Here is an 8970-nt window from a genome sequence, read left to right on the forward strand (position 1 = left end):
TTGTGGCCACCCCAAGGCACACCTGTGCAACATTCATGCTGTCTAATCAGCATCTGGATATGCCACACCTGTGAGATGGGATAGATTATCTCAGCAAAGGAAAAGTGCTCACTAGCACAGATTTAGATATATCCCCATTGAGAGTCACAGATCTGCTATGTGACATTTAGGCCGTTGGCAGAGGAGTAATAAAGCCTCCTGAGTCTTGTCCGTCACTGAGCTGCTGAGTACCGGAGAGGCCATGGAGGCGCGGTGGCATCCGCCTCGCTGACCTTTTTATTCTGCTGCCTCCGAGTAGAAGGAAAGCGGTGCTGGTTGTCTGTGGCGGCTCCAATCTGTGTCTGACTCCTGCAATTATTTCCCTTCTGCAGCTCATGGAAGTCCTGACCAACCTGAAGCCTGCAGTTCTCCTCACACTGGTACGAATCACTCAGTCCTGCATGAAAACAATGAGAGGATCTCACAGAATCGCTCTCGCCTCACTGCAGCGTGCTTTAGGTTAGATTCCATCCACTGATCATGCTGATGGAATCCAAATGCAAAGAATCATCATATATATATTGTAATAACATTTCAATATTATTCCTGCAGCAACTACAGACAGTGGGAGCATCAGCCGAGAAGCCTCCTTTGATGGAATTAACCAGTACGGCATTGATTTGTATTAACATAATTACAGTAATTACATTACATGTGAAACAAAGCAGCACATGTGCACACACCAGATTTGACCTGAACTCTGAGGGTTTTTTTTTTAATTCTCCATTTATGACCAAGGATCCAGCAGATTTTTACTGCACACTGATTGTTGCTGATGAATTTATATTTTAATCTAATTAAATTTTCTTTTCTTGTTAACCTTTAGTTAATGTAATTGGTTCTTTATTGTCCTTCGGGCTGATTCTTTATCTTTTCTTACATAAATGTAGTAATTCCCCTTTTTTTGATGAACTTAGTAAAAGAAATATTAACAATTGCATCAAATAATTTTGTTGTTTCTGGTTACTTTTTTATTTTTTTAACCAGCTTCTAAGTAAACAACATGCTTCTGCACCCAGTCGTTGTGGAACGGTGAGTAATAAACATTTGTTATATGAATAATGAATAAATTAATTTACTCTTTGGTTTCAATAAATGTACACATTCCAAGGAGAAGTACGTCAACGTAGAGGGTGGCGTGCTCCTGTTTTGGGTAACAGTTTCAGCAGTCAATCATGCTGAATGTGTGTCATCCGTCCCACCAGTGGGTGTCTTTATTTGTCCCACTGGTGCAGGAGAAACATCAACAACAGCATTTGGATGAGCCATCTGAAATGTAACTCCTCAGGAAGAGAAAAGGAGGATGTGCAAGATATTAGAAAAAAATGTCTTTGGACCATTAAATGCCACAGGTCAAAAGATAGCTCAGTGTTTTATTTCATACAGACTCCAGGGGCCTGTGAGAGTGTAAAGGTTTCTTCAGGCAGATTCTCACTGCGCTGGTAATTGTGTGTCTGCAATCACAAACATGGAGGAGGGCTTTGTTTCTCTGGGTTGTTATTTTCCTTCCCCCTCTTAAAGTCAGGAGTCGGTCTGCATGCCTGTAATGGACTCCGTGCTTGCCTGCTTGTCCTTGGCATTAGAGTTTGCACCCTCCAGATGAATTGACATTTTCTCAAATAAAGAGGAACGCTTTTCAGTCACACCTCCACTGGAGCGGTGCTGATTGAACCCTCACAGGGCTCCTTTTATTTATTTTTTCCTTGCACTTTTTCAAACCTTCATTAGTTTTAATTGCTTGGTTAGTTGCTTTATTTTTGAACATTTGAAATGAAATCAAAAAGAAAAATCAGCTTGAGTGTGCTTGCGTTTCCACGTATGAATGCCTGCAGAGCTGGTCTCATGTTGTCAGAACGTACTGAAAGCACAATAAGGTGTTTTTCTTTGTTTTGGGTCAATTTAGAATTTTAGACGTGGTTTTGAGCAAAGGTTAGACGGGAGTTAAGGTCAAATATTTATTTTGTGATCGTTGAGGTTGGGTAAAGGGCTGGAGATACTTAGTGCCACTGGAAGGCCACACATTGAGACACGTGAGTTTTGTCTCTATCGCCTTGGAGCCTAACCATCTAGTTGGGATTTAAAACCTAATTGATCAATTTCAGAGTGATTATATCAACTTGATTGTCAGGCTTTCACACTCATTTCACACTCACGGTCATATCTTTGATGGTTAAGTTTAGGATCAGCGACTAGTGAAAGCATTTTGTTGATGATGGTTTACTAAAACAGGCTGTGGGTGGTAGATAAATACTCCATTTCTCCACTGTAAATATAAGAAGGATCTCACTTACCTTAATACAATATCACTCAGAATGGCAAATGTTGCTATATTTGTTGTGTACATCATAACAAAAAAATTCTTATTTCATTGTTTAACAATAGTTTTTCAAATGTTTGAAGTGAAGTAACAGCATGCAAGGATAAACCAAGATCATTTATGACAAAGTGGTATCGTGCATTGTTCAGAACAGGGCTAGTAACCAAAAGTTGTCCAGATTATCAACTTCAATTGATATTCCTGCACCTTTCCTTACTGCATCTGTATCAGTGATGAGAGCGACAGAGAGCTGGTTCCTCTCCTGTTATTTCTCTCAGTGTTTGCAGCCGTCTCCTAAAGACCGACATGGAGCTGAAGGTCCTGCACTACACCAACGGGGTTTACAGTGAATGGTGAGAATCTTCTGAGAAACATTTTCCTAAGAATTCTACCTTTGTCGCTATGTCCAATATTATAATATTGTGTACGTATTTGGAAATATAATGAAAACAGTCACTTATCTCTACATTATATCTGTACATTCCTTCTCATTCATGTGGCCACAATATTTATCTTCAGTCTTGGAAAACACTCAGTTTATTGTTTCACCTGCTTAGTGACATTTAGTCTGTTTCTCATGTTTCGTCACCCATCACAGCTCTTTACAGCATTAAGTGGGTAAAAAAAGGACACGTCATAAAATCAGACGAAGCTCCAGCAGACACGTTCTGCCTCTAAACTCTCCTGAAGTGAAACCAGACAGATCACTGCTGCTTCGGGACATTCACAGACATAAAACCACTCGTAGCGTCCTGTTCACCTCACACAGCCTTGTTGGCTTTTCACGGAGCTACGAGGCTAACTGTGAAAGCTAATGTTAGCTTCACACTGTGAAACTTGCAGCCAGTAAAAATGCGAAACGCCATCATAGCCAATCATAATGTGAAACGTCATCACCATGCGCGGGTTCAAGCCCCGCCCCGGACAGCTCTGGTAGCTCAGGCGCATGCGCAAGCCCCGCCCTGGACCGATCTGGCAGCCCGGGCAGATCGGGTCATAGCCAAGTGGATTGAGGAAGGAGAAACAAAACCCATCATATTCCACATTCAATTTATAAAAACAGCCGAGAAAAAAATGATTCACTCTCCTGATGAATGGGGAAGAATACTTAGAACCATAAAGTATAGCGAAGGCGTTCTTGAATTTCTTTAGATACCTGTATGTATCTTCTTATTCTAAACCAAATGCTGAATTACTTTAAGTCATTTATTACTGTAAATGATGAAATCCTCCTCACAAGAAATGTTTGTGAGGAGGATTTGAAAATTTAAGTATCATCATAAAAAAAAAGCCTCTGACTGATCTCCAGGCTCAGATGGAATAACTACAAATATTTCTGAAAAGAAAAGAAAACATTGCTATTTGAGGTAATAGTGTATTACTGGAAAGGAATTATTGACAACTAAATGAGGCAGAATTATGCTTTTATTCTATTTGTCATGTTTCCTTACCTTCAGGTCAAAATAAGAAAAGTGTCTCATCTAACTCCACTCTGCTCTATTCTTAATTCTGCATTCACATTTCACATCACTGCACCCGTGTCATTTTATATCCCAAATTGTTGGTGAGCCATGTAACAAAAGTTTTTCTGCAGACACTTGCTGTGTACATGATTGACAAAGTTGTCTAACTCAGCTGCAGCTGTAACCACAGTGAAGCTCAGGGTCAGAGGTCAGCTACCAAACTGATCTGCCTCCTTTATTCTTCCAGTGACAATGTGTGGCTGCATTAAGCAAAACAAACGACAAGAATGGAGAATAACTGTAGTTTCTTCGGCAGGAAAGGAGTAAATGTCCCTGACAAACCTTCAACAATACCTATGGCAACTTGAAAAGAATAAAACCATCATAAATCAGGTCATTGTTCTTTATTATATATATGAGCACAGGGTACTTTAATAGAGAAAACCCAACAAATCCACATGAGCAAGCGTGAGCGACGGTGGAAAGGAAGAACTCCCTCTCACAGGCAGAGACCTGCAGAAACCAGACTCAGAGGTGGAGGCTTCCTGCTGGCCGGGTGGGGTGAGAGGACAGAGGACAGAGGAGAGGACAGACAGACAGATAAGAGAGAGATCCACTCTGTGAAGACTGATCAGGACAGGAGGCTTCAATCCACCTTCAGCTCCACTGTCATGTCCGGTTGGTTCCCCTGTGAGAGCATGTTAGAACTTTCTCCCACTGGCTATGACGACCTCTGCCTCAAGCCTTGTAGGACCTTCGGCCATCAGGATGTTGATGAGGATCTGCAAAACATTGACAAGGTGCAGGTAGAGAAGTTTACAAAGACACAAAATATTGAGCACTCGACTTCTATGATGTCCTCCATTCCATTGATCATCTTACTTCTGGGAGCAAAACATCAAAACGTAATGGATGAGTCTCAGGTCCTCCTTCTGGATTCCTGTGACTTCCTCCATCTCTTTCAGTGTCTCCAAGATCTGCTGCAATACAGAGAATTAAAAGTAAACAAATCAAGCTTGTGTTACGTAAAAACTCTCAAACTTGATTCATGAGATGTTTTCTTACCTGCTGGTCACTGAAAGGCAACATCCTCAGTTTGAGGTGCTGCTTAAGGGAAAGTGATGCTGGCGGCATCTTCCACAGGTTTATTCTGTCTTAACGGACCCTCGACTCCATGAGATCATCATGTAAGATCTAAAGACAAAGCGCAAAGAGAGAACATATATTAGCACTCGGGAATAGAACCACTAACAGCAAAGTGTTTCACTCACCTTGATCTGCTCTCTGGAGAATACAGTCAGGATCACCCCCTTCAACAGCCTCAATGATCCTGCAGATTAAAACATGTTGTTAAACCAATGAAAAGATGCAGCAGCAGCAAAGTTACACTTTGATTAAAGTCAAAACTGTCATTTAACAATATTAATCAGCCAACTGTTGACAAGATGTAGAATCAGTTGATGTTTTACTTTGACAATGTGATCATTAAACAACTGTTGATGATTAAAACCCCTTTAGGGAATGTGGTGATCTCATTTAAAGACACAGCGTCCAACACAAAGAGTCCAGAATAAATATCTCAGCCAAGTGGTTCAGTCCTTTCTGCCATACGACACACATCTATTGAATAATTGAACTACCCGGTAACTATTGTTTTAGTACCTTGTGCTCTCATTCATGGTGTTACAGCCACTGGATGACTCATCCAGATGTTGGTGGGATTTTAACAAACAACCAACATGCAGCCAGCCTTTGCAAAGTGTACACTGCTTCCATTCCAGCATTTCTGTGTCTGGATAAAAAAATCCTGCAAAACAAGAGATGTATTCACATTATTCTAGTTTGTATATTTCATTTAAAATAAAGTAAAAAAAAGATATGGACAAAAAACTACTTAATGTGAAAGGATGAAAAGGAGAGAAGAACAACCTTATAGTAATCTGCCTCCTACACACACACACACACACACTCATTATGAACCGATGGCTGGAGACAAAGCAACACTCTACCATCATTTCACTAGGCAGAGGCTGAAGAACCAGGTGGATCAGGTGTGATCTTCATATCAGTGGTTATGTAGGTGGATGAGTGATGGTTCATGTGTTACATGTTGTTAGTTCAAACTCAAAGCCATGAAGGCTGAGCAGAGTCTGGGTCCATGCTGGAGGCCTGAGTGACGAGGCTGAAGAGTCAGAAGGAAGGAGAACAGAGGACCAAGGTTTGTGGGATGAAGTAACTTGTGTCACTGGCCAGGTGTTCCTGTTACCTGTTGACAGCTAGTTTCCTGCCAAGGAGCCAAAACAGGAAGAAAACACACATATATATATATCATCTATCTGCGATGAAACCGATAAAAACACAGTACTTAGCACATTGTATACGTCCATTAATACAGTACTATACAATTATTGGTATGGGTCAATGTCGGCACATTCGTCTCTTAACACACCAAAAGTTGCTGGAGCAAGTTTTAACAAGGGAAGAAATTACACTTAGTAAACCAACACATGGAACGATTTATTTATATTTAGTTTTTGTCTATTTGTTTTGTTTCTGTATTGTTAATTCCTGGCTTATGTGGTTATTAATATGTTTTGTTAAAAAATGGGCAGCATCGGGCTCACTCTGCTGGTCCAAATGTCATAGGTGATGAATTTGCCGGTGTTTCACCCGTTCTATTGATATTTTGGGAGATCTTATTTTGCGGTCTGCCTTCTTTGTCATTCTCACTAATATGAAAGAATCTCCAAACCGTGGACATCTCTTGAGGAGTTCATACGTCTGTGTGTTAATATTTGGCAGCTTTGTGCTTTGTTGGCTTGGTGTCATTTTGCCGGCCATGGCTGTTAGCTCCCAGGCCAGCAGGAGAATGTTAATGATGAGGCTGTGAATGAAGCAGCATTATTGTATTTTCTCTCTTTGACTTTCTTCCTCGCAGCCGTACGACAACCAGGCCCACCTGCTTCCTAGCAGCGAGCCATGGGGTGAGCCAACCAGCTACGGCCCCTGTCCCGCAGAGGGACTCGCCTACTTCATCCCAGTAGAGGTAAGAGTTCTGGGGGTGATTTTGCTTCTTCAAGCTTACACAAATTACACATTATTTGAATATGGGCCAGCTGAAGTTAACAATAGTGAAACCTCTGTGGCTCTTCGTACCACTACTTCCGACTGGTCTATACCACAAAACAGCATTGAGATTCTTTTTGCAAGGATTTTAATTCGGAAGGCTTTCGAGTTGAATCAGGGGTGTCAAATACGTTTAAGTTCAGTCGCCACATACAGTCCGATTTCACCTGGAGTGGGCCATACGGGTACAATAGTGTCATAATAACTAGCTCATTGGAGCTTTTTCAAAGCGTCCAACTCCATCTCCATGAAAACTTTTTGCAAATGCTCCATCTCCATGGAAATGGGGAAACCAACATTTTCTGAAATGCTGCTAATTGAAGAAAGGTAACCGATAATTTCCTTGTTTCCATTTTGTTTTGTCCTTTTTAACCTTCTCGTATTTTCTCTCGTTGACTTCCTTCCTCGCAGCCGTACTACAACCAGGTCCTCCTGCTTCCCAGCAGCGGGCCATGGGATGTCGGTCCCAGCTACAGCCCCTGGTGGGTGGAATCCACCGACCACTACCAGGAAGGCCCTCCATTTGAAATGGAGATGGTGCCCTATTTCTTCCCGGAAGAGGTAAGCGTTTTGGGGGTGATTTTGCTTCTTCAAGCTTACACAAATGACATTATTTGAATATGTTGTTGAAAACGCTTCGTCTCCATGGAAATGGGGAACACGAAATTTTCTGAAAGGCTGCTACTGCACCACGGCCATTGTAAACAGTTCTATAGTTCTATATAGACATATACGTATATATAAGCGTGTTGCTCGTATCTAATGCCATTCGTCCCCTTCCTTTGCGTCCTCAGTACTGCTTGCCTCCTACCTATGTGGCAACACCGGAGCAATACCCTGCTCAACAAAGAAAACATATGATAGTATGATAGCTATACAGTGTTACCCACTACTGTCAACTGATCTGAAATTGAAGTGGACTTTATCTGTTATTTTCTTAATACTCCCATCTTCTATGCAGCCTGGTTTGACTTGTGGAATCACCTCTAGGGGCAAGTGTGTACACCCTGAACAGTTTGCTTCCAAGTAGTGCTTTGATTACCAAAGTGTGAGGAATTCAGTGTGAGATTATATATCATTACACTGATCAGTTATTAGTGTCTTTGAGCAAGAGGAATTTCAATACGATTTTTATTGTTTCCTAGCATGCTTCCATTAAACTCCTGCGTTGTGTCTATTACAGTGAGGCCTCATGCAGTTCCGATCGGTTTAGAGAAACTATTTGAAAGTAATATAGGTCCCGTTTACACAACGTTTTCACGTGAAAACTGAAAACATTTGGTGTGTTTTGAGGGATATCTAGAATATGTTTAGAGAACTACCAGAAAGCAAAAAAGTACTGCGGCGTTTTACATTCTTGTCTCTGTTTCGATCCACAGCAGGGGCTTACTACTCCGCAGGGCCAGAGTTCAGCCCCTCGGTGCAGGCAGCACCCGTAATCACGGACCCCGCACCGCAACAGCCGGCGGCAACTCAGCCCCCGGAGTGCATCATCCAGGAGCACAAAACGGTAGAGTCTGCAGCCTTCACCACAAAACATGGCGCTCCGAGAGCGACAAAATCAGATCTGATGAACCAAACGGGAAAGATTTAAAAGAAATGTTTAGACATTTGTTTTTTAACTCTGATTCTGGACTATAACAGCATGGAATTCCAGCTTGGTAAATAAGTATTGTGAGATAAATAGAAAGATCTTGATGGTTTTACAGACAAAGACGTTGAAATGTTTGAGGTATTCTTGGAGCTTCATTGCAATACAGTAGTTTCTTCAACCGTCGACTCATCTATGAGGATGAAAGAAAGCTCATATAGATTATATATCTTCCAAAGCAGTTTTTTTTTTTAGGATTGTAGGGACCCGGATCCCCTTTGCAGAGTTCTAGAGATCAAGGTCCATTTACACAGCACTGTTTTCAGATGAAAACAGAAAACCTTTAGAGCATTTTGAGTGCCGGTTTACACGACATGTCTGCTCGGAGTGAAACAGAGGAAAACACAACTTTTCTGAAACATTGCTCCTGCGCA

This window comes from Lipophrys pholis (genome assembly GCF_963383615.2).
Source record: "Lipophrys pholis genome assembly, chromosome: 2".
Lineage (NCBI taxonomy): Eukaryota > Metazoa > Chordata > Actinopteri > Blenniiformes > Blenniidae > Lipophrys > Lipophrys pholis.